Below are 19,727 nucleotides of genomic sequence, written 5' to 3' on the forward strand. Positions count from 1 at the left end.
GGCTCATGTTTATTTCCCTGGTTTATATTAAAATGTAGCACTGGGACAAAGATGTTCTGGTGCAAGAGGTCCCTCTCATCATGGGATATAAGGGATACCAGTTCTGACTGGGAAACCCGAGGCAGTGTCTATAGAGCAAGGCACTTGGTTCTAAGGGTTTCATTTTGTCGTCAATTTAAAAAGTAGCTGGGCCTGTTTAGGACTTAAACAAACTTTCAGTGTTCAAATCCCATCTTAAATCCTTTGCAGAATGAGGCAGGGTGTGGGAGAGGAGGAGGGGAGAATTATAAATAAACAAATACCCACAAACTGGCTGGTTTTTTTAAAACAGAATTTGCTTCAATCAGTGCTATGCCACATTTTCCCAACTGGCCTTCATCATGAGAACAAGTGGGAACTTTCATACTGAATGGCTTTATTTTTTTCCAACTAGATGAATGGCAGGAGTTTTGGCTTGGGAGGCAGGTTTCAAATCCTCGGCACACAGTTTGCTGCCCTACTGTGCCCCATCCATCACACGCAGCATCCTGCTCAACATACCCAGTCATCCCATATGCTGCTTCAGCCCTCCAAAATAATTGGGTCATTGTTTTATTACACCAGTGAGAGAGCTGCCAGCCTGTTAGGATTATGTCATTGACATTTGCGTGAAAAGGCAATCATGATATGCTGGTCATTTAACACAGCTGGGAATGCAACTGTGTTGTCATTGTTTGAGGTTCTCATCCAACTCCTTTGACTCTATTTCCCGGCTCAACCAGTGTAAATGGATTGCTCTGATGTATGTCACCTTTGAAATGTAGTCTAGCCCTTCAAAGGACCAAGCAGGGTCCAACTCTTTTCACTCACTTGGACTTTTCAGTTTGTAAGCACAGTGATCTGAAGGTGAGAGATCGTTGCTTGTCATGCATGTGGGAGTTGTACACTCTAGTGGCAGGATGCTATAATACACTGTCATTTGTTCACTAACTACTGATCAGAGCCAAAGACAGTTTTGGCTCAAGAACAAATGAGGGCTAATGTTGTCTGTGGGGGAAGACTATTTAGACAATTTATGAATCAGAGTTCTGTTGTGACTTCTATTGTGTGTTAGTTTCAGTAGAACTCATGCTTTGATTGCAGCATCAATATGCTTAAGCACGGGTCTCTGCTAATGGGATTTAAGCATATTTGCATTTTCTAACAGGTGTTAATGATAGCAGATTATCTTAGTTCCAAATGGAAATTATTAGCATTGATTTTAGAAGTATAAACAGAGTTCAAATTCATGTGTCAATTTTTTTACTGTAGCTTATTGATCCTCTTCTCCCACTTAGCATGCTTCCTGGAGTTTTATGCCATATGGCCATCAACGTATTCTTCAAAGGAATATATTGCAGACACCTGTCTATCTCTCTTCTGGTTCCAGTCCTTGCCAAACCAGCCCTTGCCAGCTATCTCGAAGTGTGACAGGCAGAGCTGGCCCAATAAGGGAGTCAGCTGAAGAGGTGGAGAGGTTTGGGTGCAAATTCCCTAATCCCAATTGCCATGACTATAAAGAACTCAGGTTTCTGAATTTTGCTTGGCAACTGATTCCAACTCCTTTGTCTTCCTGATGCTTTGATATTTGTGCTGTTCCCAGTTCCTGCTTTTGATCTGTCTTTTCTGTATGGCTGCAGCTCCCTTTTTGTAAAGTGCAGCTTTTGCTGGGATCAAATGAGGGAATATACCCAGACCTGGAATAGTGCCTGGCAGAAAGTACATGCTTAACAAATGGTATTTGTCTAATTTTCCCTGTCTAGATTTATTCTGGTTATGTTCTCTGCACCTCCAACATTGGCTCTGGACCAGTGCCTGTTTCTTCCCTGACTGGCAAGCCAAGTAATCTGCTCCTCAGACAAGCTGGGCTCCTTACACTGGCAGCCTTTTGTTGTCCTTACCTGTTGCCATGTGGCATTCACTGTAACCACAGACAGACCTCTGCCAGCTGCTTACATTAACCAATTGAATTCTGGCAGGGAAGAATAAATTTGCAGACAAGAATTTGCATGTCTGGGCCAGATACAAGACCAGGAACCAAAGCCATATTTACCTGTCTCCCCAGTTGTGAGCAAATCACCCGTTCTGGTTAAAACCAGATGTTTTATACCCATGACTGCAATACCACACATCAAACAGTTGCTTAGAAGAAACAGAGTGGTTTTCATATCAGAAATGTAACGTATGTGCCACTTCTCAAATTTCTTAAGAGTAGCTACCACACCTGGGTAGGATTCCCTTGAAAATGAACACCTTGTTGAGTGTCTTGTAGAGATTTTAATTTGGAAGCCCTGGGAGCACTTTTATGCTCTTTCCAAGGGGATCTCTACTTTAATTTGCAGAGAGTTAAAATATTGGAGAAAAGATCTTCCCCAAACTCACTTGCTCTTTGAAAACACTCTTTAATTGCCTTGGCGAACAGCCAATCCAAACACTAAAAAAGAGAGAACATAGGAATCCTGAACACTATTCTCCATGCATGTCCAAACAAGGATGGGGAAGGGGGTAGGCAATAATAGAAAGAGGAGAAAAGGCAGTTTTTGCATCCTAGGCTGGCAGCTGATCTCACCCCATCATGTTCAGTGTCCCTTCCACTTATACAGAGGAGAGAGGACATGGGGTGATATCATGATAGCATACTTCCCTGCTAGGGTCAACTCTTCAGGCTGAGAGATTCCAGTCTAGCAGGCTACCCCAGGGCTAAGAGCAAAGGTTCAGTCTAGTGAAGTTACTACTATGATCAGTTCTCAACTACTTTGACTTGGTTTTCTGTTTTGTGTTCATTGGTTGTTGGTTCATTTGTTTCTACCCGTCTGGGAGGAGATGACATGATTGACTATTCCATATGACTTGTCCTTTTCAACACTTAATCATATTCTGAGAGATTCTCTGAGCTCTAGCAACTGTGTGGTTATGCTGTGAAATGGCAATTTCTTTCTATGCATTCAATAGGAATCGTTTGTTCTGATAATGTCAATTTTCCAGTGTTTCCAACATTAGGTATTACATGGTAAGAGATAGGTGGTTTAAACAACTCTTACTGGGAGTTATCTCTTCTTCCTTCAAATCTCATACAAATATTAGAGTGTCCAGAGCTTCTTTCATGCTATTTTACTGACAATACACATTCGTTAGTTCATAAAATAGCTTTTTTTGAGTCCTTATTATATATGAGGTACTATGCTATGGTGTGCTTTACATACCACATCTTATTTCATCCTCACCACAAGGCTGTGAGGCACGTACTGTCATTTTCTTAATTTAATGTATGAGTAGACTGAGGTTCAGGGAGCTTAATGCAAGATTACACAATCAATATGTGGGGAGTTGGGATTCAAACACAGGCTTATCCGATTCAACTGCACTATATTTCTTCCACATAGCATTTTTGGGTCCTTCATAGCCTTTAAGAACAAAATTAATCCTTAGGGAAATTCTCCTACTACACTTTTTGCTAACACAGTGGTCTCTCCTTATCAGTGGTTTTGCTTTCCATTTTTAGTTATCCACAGTCAGTTGTGGTCTGAAAATATTAAATGGAAATTTCCAGAAATGAACAATTCATAATCTTTAAATTACATGCTGTTCTGAGTAGCATGATGAAATCTTGTGCCACCTCGCTTTGTCCTGCCTGGGACATGAATCATCCCTTTGTCCAGCATCTCTACACTGTATTCACTCCCTGCCTCTTAGTCACTTAGTAGTAGCTGTCTAGGTTATCAGATTGACTGTCTCAGTATCGCAGGACTTGTGTTCAAGTAGCCCTTATTTATTTAAAAATAGACACAAACTGCAAGAGTAGTGATGCTGGCAGTTGGGATATGACAAACAGAAGCCATATGCATATACAGGAAAAAAACATAGTATATATGTTTACATAGTATATAAATTATATATATATAATATGTAATATATATTACATACATATATATATATATATATATATATATATATATATATGTCAGTATTATCCTTGGATTCAGGCATCTGCTGGGAGTCTTGGAACGTATCCCCTCATGGATAAGGAGGTACTACTGTAGTTACTATTACTACTGCTTCTGCTGCTACTGCTACTACTATTACTAGCACTCTTATCATTTATCCAGCACTGTACTTTTTTCAGCACTGGTGGGTACTTTACACCCAGGTACCAGCTGTAGATTTCAAACCAGACCTATATTAGTTCAATGCACCTATTTTACTTTTCTATACTGCTTGTAATAAAACATAGGAGATGTAAGACATACACAACTCAAGTAGGTTGTTAACTGCTAGCAAACATCCCTCTAACATTTATTGAGCAGCTATTAGATGATCACTCTATAGCTTCTGCCTTCAAGTTGCTCACAAGAACTTCTAGGTAGATAGATATGGGAAGCATACATTTAAATGTGTTAAATATACTTGATTTAAAAATAAGCCTGACCTGTAATTAGTATATTAGAGTATTTGTAAACAGGAGACTATAAAAGGCTTGAAAGAGGCAGGCCTAGTTTAATAGTGAAAATAAGGAGCACAAGGCTCTCTGCCACTAAATAGTCACATAGGTTTTGTCCCCTTAACTCTCTGTGCTTCTGTTTCAGAATGGGACCTCAGAATAATAGTCATAGCCACCATTTATTTAGCACTTTACTGTGCAGTAGACATGGTACTGGGTGGTTTCCACTTAGTCTTTACAACCATTATTCTCCATTTCCCTTTTCTACAGCCGAGGCTCAGAGACATAAGGTAATGTGCCCTAGGTCACACAGCTCTTCAGTAGTCAATTGTTTCTATATCCAGAATCCTCTCATAGCCACTAACTTGTATGACCTCCCTTACCTCCTGTCTGAACTCCAAGTATTCTCCACTATGTTCCCTTAAAATTAAAATTAAAATTAAAATCAAAAGCAATCTTATTTAACTGAGCTGAGAGGATAAACATTAGAAATAGCAATTAGTAGGTAGAAATGTTGCCAGGAAGAACTATACAAAAGCACAGAAAGACACCCAAGGGAGTTAACAGTGATGGGAGTGTGGCAGGGATTGCATGTTGATGGTTAATTGTATCCCTGCCAGCCCTTACCTTCCTCATTCAGTGTCCCACTCTACAATTTCTCAAGCTTCTCTAGAGAGCACAATTTACCTAGAGACAGCCTGAGCTGCCACAGGAGGGCACCTGGCCAGGAATGGCAGGCCTAGGGCAGTGGGGCTCTGGACTGGGCACCATAAATAACCACTTTAATGAAAACTAGCTTTGGCCAAGAGCCTTGTCATTTCTTAAGAGATTCTGTGTCTCTTATATGGACCTAGTTACCTGAGAAAGGCCTAGCCAAGTGTATACAACAATGATAATAATTACAGTTGCCCTTTAGTGAGCACTTACTATGTACCAAGCCCTGCACTAAACATGTACACTAACTCATTTAGCCCTCACAGAGCCCTATGAGAGCAAGTACTATTGTTTCCCCATTTCACACAGGAAGTGTCAGGCTTAGAGAAACTAAGTAACTTGCCCAAGTGCATACAGCTGGTTGGAGCTGCAATTTGAAGCTTAAAGAATATTGTTCATGGCCAGAGCTCTTAATTCCTGTATTTAATGAATGTCTGTTGAAGGAATAAACAGATGAGTGAATGGACAAATGTATTAATTCATTTCATTTTACTTTAACAAACATTTATTGAGTGCTCTGTATGTGTCAGCCCCTGTGCCAGGCACTGAGGATTCAAATATTCAACATTTAAACACAGGTAAACACCCTACATGGCCCCTGCCCACGAGCTCACAAAACCACTTTCCAATGTACCATGATTTCTTCTGGGGAAAAGTAATTTCAGTTTCTTCAACAGCAGTTTTTAATGATGCTATTAAATTTAACCCAAAGCGGGGGCTGTGCCCTGGTGAGCAAAGAGTTTCAAATGAGAATGTGTTTTTGATTAATCATCGATTCAGCCAGAGAATGGTTACTACCAGAAATGGAGCTTCAACTCCTATCATATTAGCTACCACTTCTTCCATCTATCATGTCTATATCCTGTCGAACCCTCCCACGATACAGAAGTTATCTATTCCCTAATGGACAATTAACCCATCCATCATCCTTCTGGTCCTGCTGATTGCTGGCAGTCTCCTTGCCCACGGAAGAGACTTACAAATAGTCACGACTGATGATGCACTGGTAAATTGCTCATTTTTACACATTTTAAATCCATGCAGAATAAATGTCTTTGTAGGCTGCTCTTTAAAACTGCATTTGTTTTCCTGGTTATGTATGAGCAGGTTATGAATTCTTTCCCTGTATGTAAAATGTGGCCTCTGGAAAGCAGTCCTATAGATATTACAATGACGAATGAATGAAATAAACACACCTGGGGTAATAGCAGAGGGGCAGGCCCTGTACCTGGGGCTGCGGTGGCTGGTCATCATATCAGGGTAATCACCATCTTCCTTTTCCCTTCCAGATATTTTGAGGAGAATCCCAAGTTGATTAGGATCAAGGTGAGAACTCTTGGTGCTGAAAGTACCAATGGACAGTGAGAGATGACCATTGAATACCCTGGTACTATTGTTTGATATTTTTTGACACAAAATACTATTTTATATTTTTTTCAGGAATACAGCATAGTGGTTAGACATTTGTATAATTTACAAAGTGATCTCCCTGATAAATCTAGTACCCACCTGGCACTATACATAGTTATTACAATATTATTGACTATATTCCTTTATTCTTCATATCCTCATGACTATTTTATAACTGCCAGTTTGTACTTCTTAACCACTTCATCTTTTTCATGCAGACTCCCAACCTCTCTCCCATCTGTAAACCATAGTTTATTCTCTATATCTATGAGTCTGTTTCTATTTTGTTTGTTTGTTTTTGTTCTTTAGATCCCACATGTAAGTGAGATCATAGGTTTTTGTCTTTCTCTGACTTATTTTACTTAGCATAATACCCTTTAGGTCCATCCATATTGTTGCAAATGGTAAGATTTCATTATTTTTCATGGCTGAGTAATATTCCATTATATATATACCACAACTTCTTAATCCAGTTGTCTATTGATGGGCACTTAGGTTGCTTCCATATCTTGGCTATTGTAAATAATGTTGCAATGAACATAGGTGTGCATATATATCTTTTAAAATTGGTGTTTTGGATTTCTTCAGATAAATACCCAGAAATTGAATATTATATATACATATATACATACATATATATGTATGTGTGTGTGTGTGTGTATAAAACGCTCATACAACTTAACACCAAAAAAACCCAAACAATCCAATTAAAAAATGGGTAGAGGACCTGAATTGACATTTTTTTAAAGAAGGCATACAGATGGCCAATGGATGTATGAAAAGATGCTCAACATCATTAATCATTAGAGAAATGTAAATTAAAACCACAATGAGCTATCACTTCATACCCGTCAGAATGGCTATCATCAATAAATCAACAAACAGCAAGGGTGTGGAGAAAAGGGAACTCTTGTGCTCTGTTGATGGGATTGCAAATTGGTTCAGTCACTGTGGAAAACAGTATGGAGGTTCCTCAAAATATTGCTCTGAGATTTGATGGCAGAAATTCCTCACCTCACCACCCACTCCAAGTCTGGTAACACATTAAACTTTTGATTACTGTAAACAACATGTCCAGTACAACTGGAGTCACCAGTTGCCCAAGGCCAAAATCCAAGAGTTGTCTTTCCAGCATCTTTATTTCTCACCTCTACTTTCAGCCAGTCACTAAGCCCTGCCAAGTCTATTTCCTAAGCATTCCTCGAATTTGACCCATTTTCTTCATTCCTCCTGCCATGGCTTTAGTTCAGAACTCCCTCTCAGTCTTTCCTTGCTTTGGTTCCTTCAATAGCTTCCTGTTTTCTTGTCTCTTTCCCCCCTCTGCAATCTTTCTCCCCCAAGTGGCCTGAGTGATCATTTTAAAGATGCAAATAAGATAATTTCTTACCCTACCTCCGTTTAAGTGTAACTAATTCACAATATCTGAGACCAGAGGCTCTCAAAGTGTGGGCCTGGGGCCAGCAGGAATGGCATCTCTGAAAACTCATTAGAGTAGGTACTTATTAGAGACCTACTGAATCAGAAACTCTAAGAATGCTCCCCCAATTTGTGTTTTAAAAGCCCTCCTGGTGATTCTGATGAGGACTCAAATTTGAGAACTCCCACCCTAAAGCCATGGTTCTTAAAATCCTGGTTGCACATTAGAATAAACTGGGGGAGTTTTTAAAAATTCCAATGCCTCCCACACAGACTAATTAATTCCTAGTTCTTGCAGGTGGAATCTAGTAATCATCAGTGGTTTTTAAAGTTCCCCCGGTGATTCCAGTGTGTAGTCAAGGCTTAGAACTACTGCTCTATAAGACAAAGTCCCAGCTCCTCAGTTTGGAATTTAAGGCCTCTTTGCTCAAATCTCCCCATGCTCCCTCTATGTTCATTCTGTAGTTGAATCATAGGAAATTGTTTACAATTTGTAGGAGTCCAGAGGAAGAGTACCTAACCCATAGAGAGGATCCAGAGAAGATTTCCTCTGGAGGCACACCTCTCCTTATACCTGGCTTACCCTCCTCTCCATCTCTTCACCTAGCTAACACCTTCTCATCTACAGCAGATAGCTCAAAGGACACCTCTACCAAAAGTACTTCCCTGAATTCCCCAATCTGGGTTGGATGCCTCTCCTTTGTACTCCTGTAACATCTATATCATAGCACTTTCCACATTATCTTATTATTCTCTGGTTGGTTGTTTGCTTCTCATACCAGCCTAAGAACAGGGATTCTCAGCCTTAAGGGCAGCCTGGCACACAGTAGATGTTGCATGATACTATACATTCCGTTCCCTCTTCCTGGAGTGCTCTTCTGTGCCTTGACCATGGGGTGAATTTGTACTCAACTTTCAAGATGTAGCTCAGGTATCACATCTCCTTGGAAATCTCCGGATCCTCTCTCTGGGTTAGGTACTCTTCCTCTTGACTCCCACAATACCCTAAACTTAATTCAGTCCTAACCCTTAGCATATGGGACTATGTCATGGTCTGTTTACTTATCTGCCTCTGTCACTGTGAGCAGCTTGAGGTCAGGAGTGGACTCTTGTATATCCCTGAATACTCACCCCTAGCACAGTGCCTAAGCACATATCAGGTGCTCAGCAAATATCTGTAGACTTGATAACTGAATAAAGTGAAGACCCGTGTCTTCTCCATGTCTTTCTGCTGCCATGCCTGTCCAGGCCCCCAATTGCTTTATTACAGTAGTCTCCTGACTACTTCCCATCTTTCTTTCTTTAATCCAACTGTACCCCCCTTTCTCATGTGGCTTTCAAAATCCACAGTCACCCTATATCTCTCATGCTCAAACACTTTCAGTGATCCCTCGTTGTCTACAGAGCAAATATCAAGGTGGCATTCAAGGTCCTTCCCCAAGAGTGCCCCTGCCTTTCCAGTCATACCTTCCCCCAGTCTGCTATATAGGACTGACTCCATCATTTGTGGGCCCTGGGACAAAATGAAAATGTAGAGCTCTGTGTTAAAAAAAATTATTAGGACTTTCAATATGGTGACAAGAGTACAGTAAATCAAGCATGAGGCCCTTTTCACCTCTACTTTCAGCTAGTCACTAAGCCCTACCAAGGCTCTATTGTGGTCCTGTATAACAGCACAGGCCTGACCCTACATGCATCCAGTGTGCTAGCCAAATGAACTTATTATTCTTGGAACCGCTCTTTATAGGATCATTTTCTTTATGACGTTGGTCAGGCTATTCCCGGTCTCCTCTACTGCTCTCACCAATCCAAAACTACCCTCCCCCATAGATACACTTCTTCCCTGTCATTTAAGAACCTGTGCAAGTCTCACTTCCTACCATTCCAGACCACTGTAGTTTCTACCACACAGCCTGAGATCAATGGTTATTTTTCTATGTGTGTAGTCATGTCTCTCTACTGAATTTTAAGCTATTTGAGAGACTCTATCATGTTTATCTTTGTAGTTTCTCCAGACCTAGCCTAGTGCTTTGTAGTCATCTCACTCATTGACTGATTCAGGAAAAAAAAATGTCACAGCCCTGGTAACTGAGTCTACCAAAAGAACAGTAGATACAGAAAACCTGACTTGAGTCCCTTGTTTTGAGCTGTGTAACATTGAAGGAGCTGCATCCTTTTCTGAGCCCTAGCTTTGCCATCTATAAGATGATGATACTGTTTCTAATTACTTTCTGCTAGTATCTTGTACTTAACTAGTGTTTTAAAAACCTTTGTTTTTTAATACACCTAAAACTTTAACCAATATTTTATATCACACAATCGTAGTTTCTGAGTCTTTGAGGACTAATTCTGTTTTGTTGTTTTTGTGTGCTTTGTAATTTTGGATTATGAGTTCATGTTCAGTCAGACTTTAGCCATAGTAATCCAAAGAAAACTGAGTGGAAAGAGTGTTCCTCCAGGAAGAATGTGTGTTTGCTTTTTCTGGGCGCTTTAGGGCACTGTTAACCCAGGACCTACTTAGAATGAATTGTTTAGTCCCCAAAGCAGAAGCCATATCTTATTTGTCTGTATGAACTGGGTTTAGAAGCATGGATTGGAGAGTTAGGCACCAAGTTTCTTAATTTGACTTTTCTATGGGTATGGGTTGACGATTAAGCTCAGGGACTTGTAGATGCTCAACCTGTACGTATTGATTGAATGGATGAATGAATAAGGATGATTGAATGAAAAAACTTCTTTTGGAAGCCCAATAAGAATTATAACCTCTGGTGGTAACAAAAGACAATGGGTTCATTAGAAAAATAAAATTACTGATATTTTCGAGCATGCATTATGTTCCAGGTATCATTCTAAGTGCACTGTGTGCATTAACTCATTTATTTCTTACTATATCTCTGAGGTGATTACCATTATTGTCTTCATTTTACAGAGGAGGCACCAGGCACAGATAGGCTGAGCAACTTGGCCAAGGTCATATAGCTAGTGAAAGGCAGAATTCAGATATGAATGCATAGATACATAGTACTCTAGAGATACATCTCTATATTGGAGAAGAGAACAGCAGTAGTAACAGTAGCAATACAGTAGAAATTTTCAGTACTGCCAAAGGGACTGCAAGAGCCACACAGGCCACACCAGCATGGGAAGGGACTTGATGTGGTCTTGTATTGTCAGTTAACCCTTTTATGTAGGAGTTTATCCCTCCAACTAGAATAGGAGTAGTTTAAAGGCAGCAATCATGGGTTATAGCACTTTGAGATGCTTAATATATATTTGCTGAACTAACGAACAAATGTTTTGAAATTGAACATGAGTGCTTTAAATAAATTACTTTATTGTTTTATGTGTCAGGCTGAAATTGGTGATAAAGCTTTCACTTTGTTTAAAAACCTGAAAATGCCTAGATGTGGCCATAATATGGTTTGGTATAATCACATCTTGCATTTGTCCTGGTGTTTGGTGCTCAGGATCCCCTTGGAATAGAAAGGAAGAAACTTGGATTCTGCCTTCATAGGCCCTGAGGCTGTCAGGAACCAAAGGCCACTGTATCTGTTACCCATTCATTTGGCTGCTGCCCAGATATAGGAGGACCTGAAAGGTAGGGAGGCTTCCTTTTCTCTTATCTTTGTCAAGGCCAGGAAAGAAGTTGAGTGAAGACTCTCAATTAACAGTCTGGGCCCTCTCTCTGGTATTGCTCTGATGGAATGAAATCCCCAGTTTCCACAAATCTTGGTTCAATATTTACCTGAGGGTTTGTAGTTAGCCTAGAGACAGGGCTCCAGAATGAAGAAGAACAGAATTATGAATGAGGGGAGGGCCATGTGTGTTTGTACTGGATGGATGAGGAATGGTGAGGGTACCAGGGTTGCAAAGCAATGAGAATTAGGTCTTGAAGGAGACTGTTAGAGAAAAAAAAATAACTCCCCAACACACATTGATTCCTTTTCAAGGACTTCCCTTTGCTGAAACAACTCGCTTGGTTCCAATCTTAGAAGCATGGATTGTGCAGTGAGTCACCAAGTTTCCCAATTTGGCTTTCTTATGGGTGAGGGTTGACTATTAAGAGGGTGAAGAGAAGAACTTTGGTATCCTGGTATGAAGAGAGGCCCTGGGATCAGTGATAATATGTATATGCCTCATGCTGATAGGGAGCATACAGCAAGTCCTTCCCACCTCCTGGGCAGACCAAAATTCCTGTTAAAAAACTGCTGGGGACATCACTGGTGAGTAATTGAATGTGGAGCACATTGGGTTTAAGGAATAGGAGAACCATTTAGGCAGCTAGCTGAGATCTGGGCTGGAAAGAGAGATATAGAAGTTAGGAACATAGAGGTGAGAGTTTAAGCTGCCCAAAGGAAGCATATAGAAAGAAAAACAGAGGAAAGAGCTTACATAGTTATTATCGCCTGTGGGGTGGGAACATGGCTTGGGAGTAGTATGGGTTTGAGGAGGGTTCCTGTATTCATTCACCCATTCATTCATTCAACATTTATTGAGCTTTATGCAGGATGTAGAGTCTGATGAGGAAGTTGGGGATTTAAGAGGGAGAAGGGTTAAGAGGGGATCCCTGGGTGAATCAGAAGAAGGAGAAGGGAGAGGCTGAGAAGCTGGGCTCCCTTTGCCAGGAGAGCACATCTGTTAACACAAAGCTGCATCTGTATCCCAGCTAGCTCTCCCCTCTTCATCCCCTCCTCTCCACCCACCCCGTCAAGAGGAGAGCAACAAGGCTGCCTCCTCCGCCCCTGTACCCCTCCCCCATGTCCTTTCTAGGCACTTAACTGTGGCGCCAGCAACACCCCTTCTAAGAGCTCAGGCAAACCCCAAGGGCAATAAGGGGTGGGGGAGGGTTGACAGTTTCAAGAAAAAGAGCCGGAGAAGGAGCTGTCCCATGGTCTGTCTGTAATTAGCTCCAGCTGCTGTTGTGCAGCAACATAGGGGGGCCTTCAGGAGTGTGAATGCCTGCCTATGAACCTGTGTGCTTGGTGCCTCATTGCTATCACTCTATTTTTCACTGTATTGTGTGCTGCCTTCAGCCTCATTGCTCTCCAACCTCTCTTGTCCCTGAAGGATAGAGTGTTCCACAAGCAGCATGAGCTTGAATCTCTAATGCTGATAAGCAGGAGGACAACAAATATAGGCCCCCATATGCCTTAGATACATAAGCCCCACTCTCCCCCTCCACCTCCATTTCCTAATTGTTTCCTACTAAGTGAAGCCCTAGTCTTTGAAATTAGCAATGGCTTACTTCTGCACAGCCTTTGACAAAGAGCTTTCTCAGCTGTCATGCCACACATCTTCAAACGGACCTGAGGGGCAGCATTTTACAGGTGAGGACCCTGAAGTTCAGGCAAGCAGAGAGATTTGCACAGGGTCACTCAGCTGTTTGGTGGCGAGCTGAATCTGGGATACAGGTCCGCAGCCTCTTGGCCTGGTGCCCTGACCCTAGCAGAGCACTGCCAAAAGGGTTGCTACCGTGTGGCTCCAGCTACTGCTCTCTGTGCTCCTGAGAACCTGTCAGCTGTCCCAGACCTGCTGCAGCAACTGCTGAACACTAAGACCTCCAAAGGAGATCCCAGCCTAAAAGTTTATTTAGAGCCTGCCACGTGCCCACCATCATCCAGGTGCTTATCAGGGCCACAAACAGGGGTACAGCATAACCTCTCTTCTCAAAGAAATGACAGCTTGAATGGGAAGACAAAGCTTAGACACCAAGTCCAAAAGCAATTCCAAGAGCTTTGCTCTTTTTTGTTAACCAGTCTGTGACCAGGGACAATAATACAAAGACCCCTTCTATATTCACCTGTTTCCTACCCCAGCCCTGGAGAGTGTGGGTGGGGAGGGCTAATGATGTAAGATGGAAAGATGGGGAAAGAAAGGAAAAACTGGAGTTCTTGATAAATGCCAGGCACAGTGTGGAGTATATGTTATACATATCTCATCATCTATATGATGTTTATAATATATAAACACGTACATACAAACACATGTATGTATAATAACTTTCCATGGATTAACTCATCTATTTACCTGACTCTCATCTATGTAAAGAGTTTAGGACAGTGTCTGGCAATTAGAAAGCACTGAATGAATGCTAACTATTTTTCTCTCTTACCATCGCCATCTTTATTATCATAATCTGCATGAATATTGTATATATTATCTTCTTTAATCCTTCTAATGCCAGGAGGTAGCAACTATTATTTTCATCCCCAACTTACAAATGAGGAAACCAATAGCTTATTATATCCAAGACTAGGGGAGGGTACTGAAAATACAAAGAAGAACCCAATCTGGTGGTCCCTGGCAGCTTTTGGGAACCTCCACATCTAGCTGAAGAGGCCAACACACACATAAATACCCATGGTCCAGGGGGTGCTATAGTTGAGAAATATAGCAGCATCATGGGATACAGATGATGAATGACCTGGAAGTTAGGTAGGCATCACAGATGTTAGGTGTTGGAACTGGATCCTAAGGGATGGAAAATTTTTTCCAGAAAGAGCAGTAGAGGGAGGGGGAGGGCATTCCAGGCAGAGAGAACAGTATTAGCGTGAAAATGCATGTTCTGGAAAGTGGGACAATTGTCAGTGGGTGCGCTATTGGCAACAGCAGAAGAGGAGTGGAAAAGGTGGCTGGGATCAGCCTGCTCAGAGGTTTGTCAGCCAAGCTGAGTTTAACACTTTGTTCTGTGAGCAATAGGGAGCCATCAAAAGGTTTCTACTAAGACAGAAGAATGATAGATCAGAAACACAATTCTTAGGGCACCAGGTGGGAAGGACTGGAGAGGAGAGACGCTAAAAGCTGGTAGACAAATTGTGAAGCCATTTCAAGGGTTCTGGGAAGAAGTGGCAAATGCTCTAGACCAGGACTGTGGCAGTGATACTGGAGAGGAGCTGACCACTCTGGGGACATGTCAATAGGTAGAAACCACAGGGCTGGGTGCTAGAGAGGGTCAAGGACAGGGAAAAGGTTACAGTGATCCTGATGTTACAGCTTGGCTCCATGGTGAGACTATTAACCAAGATGGGGAATACAACACTATTAGTTGACACAAGGATGAATGGAGACAGGTGGCAAGTTCAGCTGGGACACACTGAGTTAGGGAAGCCAGTGGGACTTCCCAGTAGATGTATGCAACAAAAAGGGAGGTGAGAGATGGGGGCTGAGAAGCTATTAGGGTTCAAGTGGTATTAGTTGACTCCTTGGGATGGGATGGAGTGTTTCTTTTTCCATTTACTCTCCCAGGGCAAGGCCAGGGGACAGAGCTAGGTGAGGCATAGCATGAAATGCATGAAGTGGTTGGGAACACTGGCCCAGGTGAGAAGATGTTCTTCTTCTGACCCCTCCCAGAAACCTCATCCCTTCCCTCCAGGATCAGTGCCCTGTTTCCAGGGCTGTGCTCCAGACAGTGAAAGTAGGTACTCTGTGGGGGAAAACTCATGTCCACTCAGGGTCCACAAACCAGGTAAAGGACAATCACTCAGCTTTTGAATTCTTTACTGGGAGAGTGTCTTCTAATAAAATCTAAAAATTTAACCACTGGGGACTTAGTATAGAAAGGACAAATACAAAGGCTCTACAATGGCTGCTGGAGCAGCCAGTACAAACAATGGAATCTTCAGTGCTATGAAGCTGGAAGCACATTCATGACAGCATTTTTAAAGATCTAGTCTGTGTGTGAACCACAGCTGATCTCCTAGAAGTCCTAAAACTTTAATTAGACCAAGCAGGTTCCGTAACCAAATCTCATAATCTCATAAATTTATAGCAACAAGTTAGGCATGAGAGTTTTATTTACACTTTGAATATAAGAGACTCCAAGCTGCCATTTTCTTTCTAGCTTCTGAATGAGCTTTGACCAACCATCTTCCAGAACTCTTTACCCAAGACAGCCTGGGTCTCCCGTGAAACCCTGAGAACATTTGCTGATTTCTCTGTTAAATCTCTGGTACCACAGCAATAATGGTTCTGCACACTTTCTACACATGAACTCACTTATTATTGGTGAATATTACGGACCCTTTTTATATGCATAATAATATTTATAGTAACAATAATAACAGCTAATATTTGCTGAGTGTTTGATGTAGCCAGGCATGGTTTTAAACATGTTCTGTGAAGTAACTCATAATTCCCCATGAACAACACTATGAGGTAGATGTTATTAATATTCTTATTGTACAGATGAAGAAACAAATCACAGAATAAGTTTCTTAGGTCATGCAGCTTATAAGAGTCCTGGACTGAAAGTCAAAGCCTGTCAGTGTAGCTTCAGAGTATTCCTAACCACTGAAGACCTCTGTTAACCTATCTTCAGATGCCTCTAGATAAGAGCTCATTGTCCATTTACAACTCAGACTGGTAGCACTGCTGATTTAGGCCTACAGTTCAGATATCTAAAACTGCTAAAGGTCATTCTGAAGTTGCCTAAGAGCTGACAAAGAGAAGATCAGGACTCAGAAGGCATTTACATATGTTCCTGGAGACTCAGTTGTGGGCTGGTGCTAGTTATAGGAATCAAAGCTTTGTGATTTTCCTCTGCACCCCCTGCCATGTTCCACAAGTTATAGTGCACTCCTTCTTAAGGTGTGGCACAAGGAGAGGTTTTTAAACATATGGATTCTAGAAATGAACCCCAAACCCAGAGACTCTAGATCTCTATGGGGAAAGTAGATGGAATAGCTAACTCCCAGACTGAAACAGTTCAAGAACAACTCTTGTTTAGTCTTTGAGAGGATGTAGGCCAGTCTTATGATTCTAAAGGTACCATAAGCATGCCTAGGGGTTCTTCCACCATGTCTTCCCTGCTGAGCAGAGAGTCAGGGAGGGCTAGATTGCAGAGAGCATTCTGAGGGTATTCCTGCACAGAAAGCAGAGCTCCTTTCTGCCACCACACCCCTCGAAAGAGAGAATTATGTATCCTCAGGAGAGGGTGAGGAGGAAGAAGAGAGAGGAAGTGAAGGAAAGCCTCTTGAAGTCCCAGAACCCTGGGGCCCAGACAAGAGAGAATACTGAGGGAGGGAGGGAAGGCAGGAGGGAAAGAAAGGTCATGTTGGAAGAGGAGAGCAGCAGTGGGTCAATAGTCACAGGGTCACGAAGCCGTGGTGGGAGTGGCTGTGGCTAGGTATTGATTCCACAGCTGCAGTGAGCTCTACATGAACAAGAGACATAACATTTTAGGTGAGACTCCCTTACTTTTGTTAGTGCTTTAGGAGCTGCACCCTTCTGGACTTTGCCCTCCCAGAAATGATTCCATCTTACTGCCAGGGAATGGGTAGCAGTAGTGAAGCTCAGTCTGCAGTTGAAAGCCAAGTAAAAGATTTCATGAATCCTGAGTAATGAATCTGTTTATTTAGGTAGCTGGTAGATGGAGTGGATAAAAAACTAGTGAGAGGAAAGGCTTGGTGACACTCTTATCTAGTGAGACTGGGAGGAAAAGGAGAAGAGGGTTACTTAAGGAAATGACGAGCCCCCCAAACTCTGGTGGTGTTAGACCTGCATTGAGCAGGACTGTCTGCTGCTATAAGCCATTTTCGGATGATGCATACAGCAGAGAGCTGGGAATCTTAATCATTGCTGATTTTTGTTAAGCGTTTACTGTGCTGGGCTTTACAGGCATCATCTCATCTTTACAGCACTATCTGATAGGTCCTACCATTATTATGCCCATTTTACAGATGAGGCTCAAGTTACATGACTTGCCCAAGGCCACACAGCTAGTGAGTGGCAGAGACAGTATTTAAACCCAGGTGGTATTACTCCAAAACCTTATTCACTAGGCCCTAGGAAGGAGCCCATTTAGAGATGCAGGGGTGCCTCACCCTTGGTTTGTTCTGCAGGGACAACCCCTCTTTGTACCTTACAGATATTTTTAAGCCTACAGCACATGGTCTTCCTAGGTGGTCTCCCATCCAAGTACTAACCAGGCCCGACTCTGCTTAGCTTCTGAGATCAGGTGTGATTGGGCATGTTCAGGGTGGCCTGGCTGTAGACTTGTACATTACAGATTTTGATGATCAAGGTGAATCACTGTATCTATCATGAATCCCCTCAGGTATGAGTTTAATGTTGGTCCCAGAGAAAGGAAAGGATGGGAATAGAATCTTAAAATCTAAGTCCCTTTGTGTTCCTCTCCTTTGACCTGCCCTTCTGGACTGGAGAAAAGCCAGGGTTGATGGGTGACAGAGTATTTGATCTGTCTGATTCTTTGTACTGAGCCCTCAACATGTTTGAGAGCCTTAGTTCAGTATCTCAGGTAACAGCCCGAGGGTGCCCTTGCAGGGAACCCTCTTATCTCCTGTTCTACTCTGGCAAATGGGATTCTTCTTTCTTGATGTACCCCAATTTCATTAAGTGGGTCTTTGCCTCATTCCCCAAATCCCAAGTCTCTGCCCTCAGTAAGTTGCCTTGTTCTCCATTTTAGCAAGACTAGACCCCTCTGTTTCTGTCAATGCAGCTTCTTGGTACTTTGAGCCTTCACCCAGATCCTGCTTCTAGACTCTTGCTCTGAGGTTTGTCTTTTTATCTACAATGATCTCATGTACCTCCTCTCTCTTGTCTCCTCTGTCATAATCTTCTGTGAGGATGGCTGTACCCAGTTGAGGCTTAACAGGTTGACCCTCCTAGAGGTTGGCATTTTAACTGGTGCCCTTAGTCAAAGGAATTATGTACTTAAGAATTTTAAAACCCTTGAGAGTGGATAGGGAGAGATTTTGAGGGGCAATAGAACATTCTTAATACTCCTAAAATGCCATAGATAGACAAAAAATTCAGGCTACTGCCATGCCAGAACTTAGATTATTTTTATTGCAATCAGAAACCATTATAGAGGGCCATCTCTCTCCTTGATCCAACACTCAAGGCTTTGACAAAAAAAGTCTTCCAGGCAATGAAATTCTCTGATCCAAGCGTCGTTTTTTCAGAGCTCTTCGGAAGGATAAGGGCTGAGAAACTTCATGAGTTACCAAAGACCACACAAGCAGCTGTCAAAGCAAAGCCAAATTTCTCTTGAGACTAGTTTCTTCCTAGAGCCTGAAAACAAGTTTCTACCAAACATAAGGTGAATTTCCTCTTTTGATTTCTCCACCACTGATATTGACACTTTTTCCTCAAATCCTCCTCGTACCTGGTGCTCTTTGTAGAAGACCATTAAGAACCTGCTTATTTCTCCAATCTGAGAAACTAAAGGTAGCCAGCCTTGGTCTAATGAACATCTTACGCTTTTCTTCACTAAAGACAATGTTCCTTCTATGGTTCTGCATGGAAATAAAAGGGCAAGATCTGCTGGCCTGGCCTGTTCTTATTTATGGCTGAGGAACTCATTATGAAAGCCCAGAAGGACACTGTTTTTAGTCTGGGTCACGGCTTTCTATCAATGACATTCCTCATCTTCACCCCCAAACAAAGCCTAGACCCTAAAAATGATTTTTTCTTGGTATTGGGGGAAGAGGGTAGGTCACAAGGCCTGGCTCTGTCATCCTGGGCTATTTTGAGGGAATTTCAGCAGTCCTGAAAATAAGAGCTGAATATCTCCTTCAGAGACTGACAGGCTGGCCAGAGACAATGTCCAGTTTCTCAGGAAAAAAGGTAAAGGAAAGCATGAGCAATGCTCCTTTCCTGTAGAACTTATAGATAGGTGTTTTGGCCTTATTTCTCATTAAAAAGGAAGACATTGAAAAGGGCTTTCTACTGCATAGCATGGAGCCATTGTGACAACATTCTGTTTTGAGAA

At 42.0% G+C, this 19,727-nt stretch overlaps 1 protein-coding gene and 1 pseudogene across 5 annotated transcripts in view; one reads left to right on the top strand and one right to left on the bottom strand.

The window, feature by feature from the left end:
* RTL9 (retrotransposon Gag like 9) overlaps positions 1-19,727 on the top strand; it is an 84,297-nt gene that overhangs the window by 47,820 nt on the left and 16,750 nt on the right. For 2 of the 5 annotated variants that reach the window (XM_016145657.2, XM_016145658.2), the window contains exon 1: positions 9,127-11,594. The exons of 2 other annotated variants lie outside the window; for them this stretch is intronic. The gene's annotated coding sequence lies outside the window, so the exon portion shown is untranslated. Of the gene's footprint in view, positions 1-9,126; positions 11,595-19,727 lie in introns of those variants that run through there. One more of the 5 variants, XM_036226945.1, reaches the window with a different exon arrangement.
* LOC118608471 lies at positions 17,871-17,989 on the bottom strand (annotated as a pseudogene).

Source organism: Rousettus aegyptiacus, unplaced genomic scaffold, assembly GCF_014176215.1.
Source record: "Rousettus aegyptiacus isolate mRouAeg1 unplaced genomic scaffold, mRouAeg1.p scaffold_m13_p_9, whole genome shotgun sequence".
In the NCBI taxonomy this organism is placed as follows: domain Eukaryota; kingdom Metazoa; phylum Chordata; class Mammalia; order Chiroptera; family Pteropodidae; genus Rousettus; species Rousettus aegyptiacus.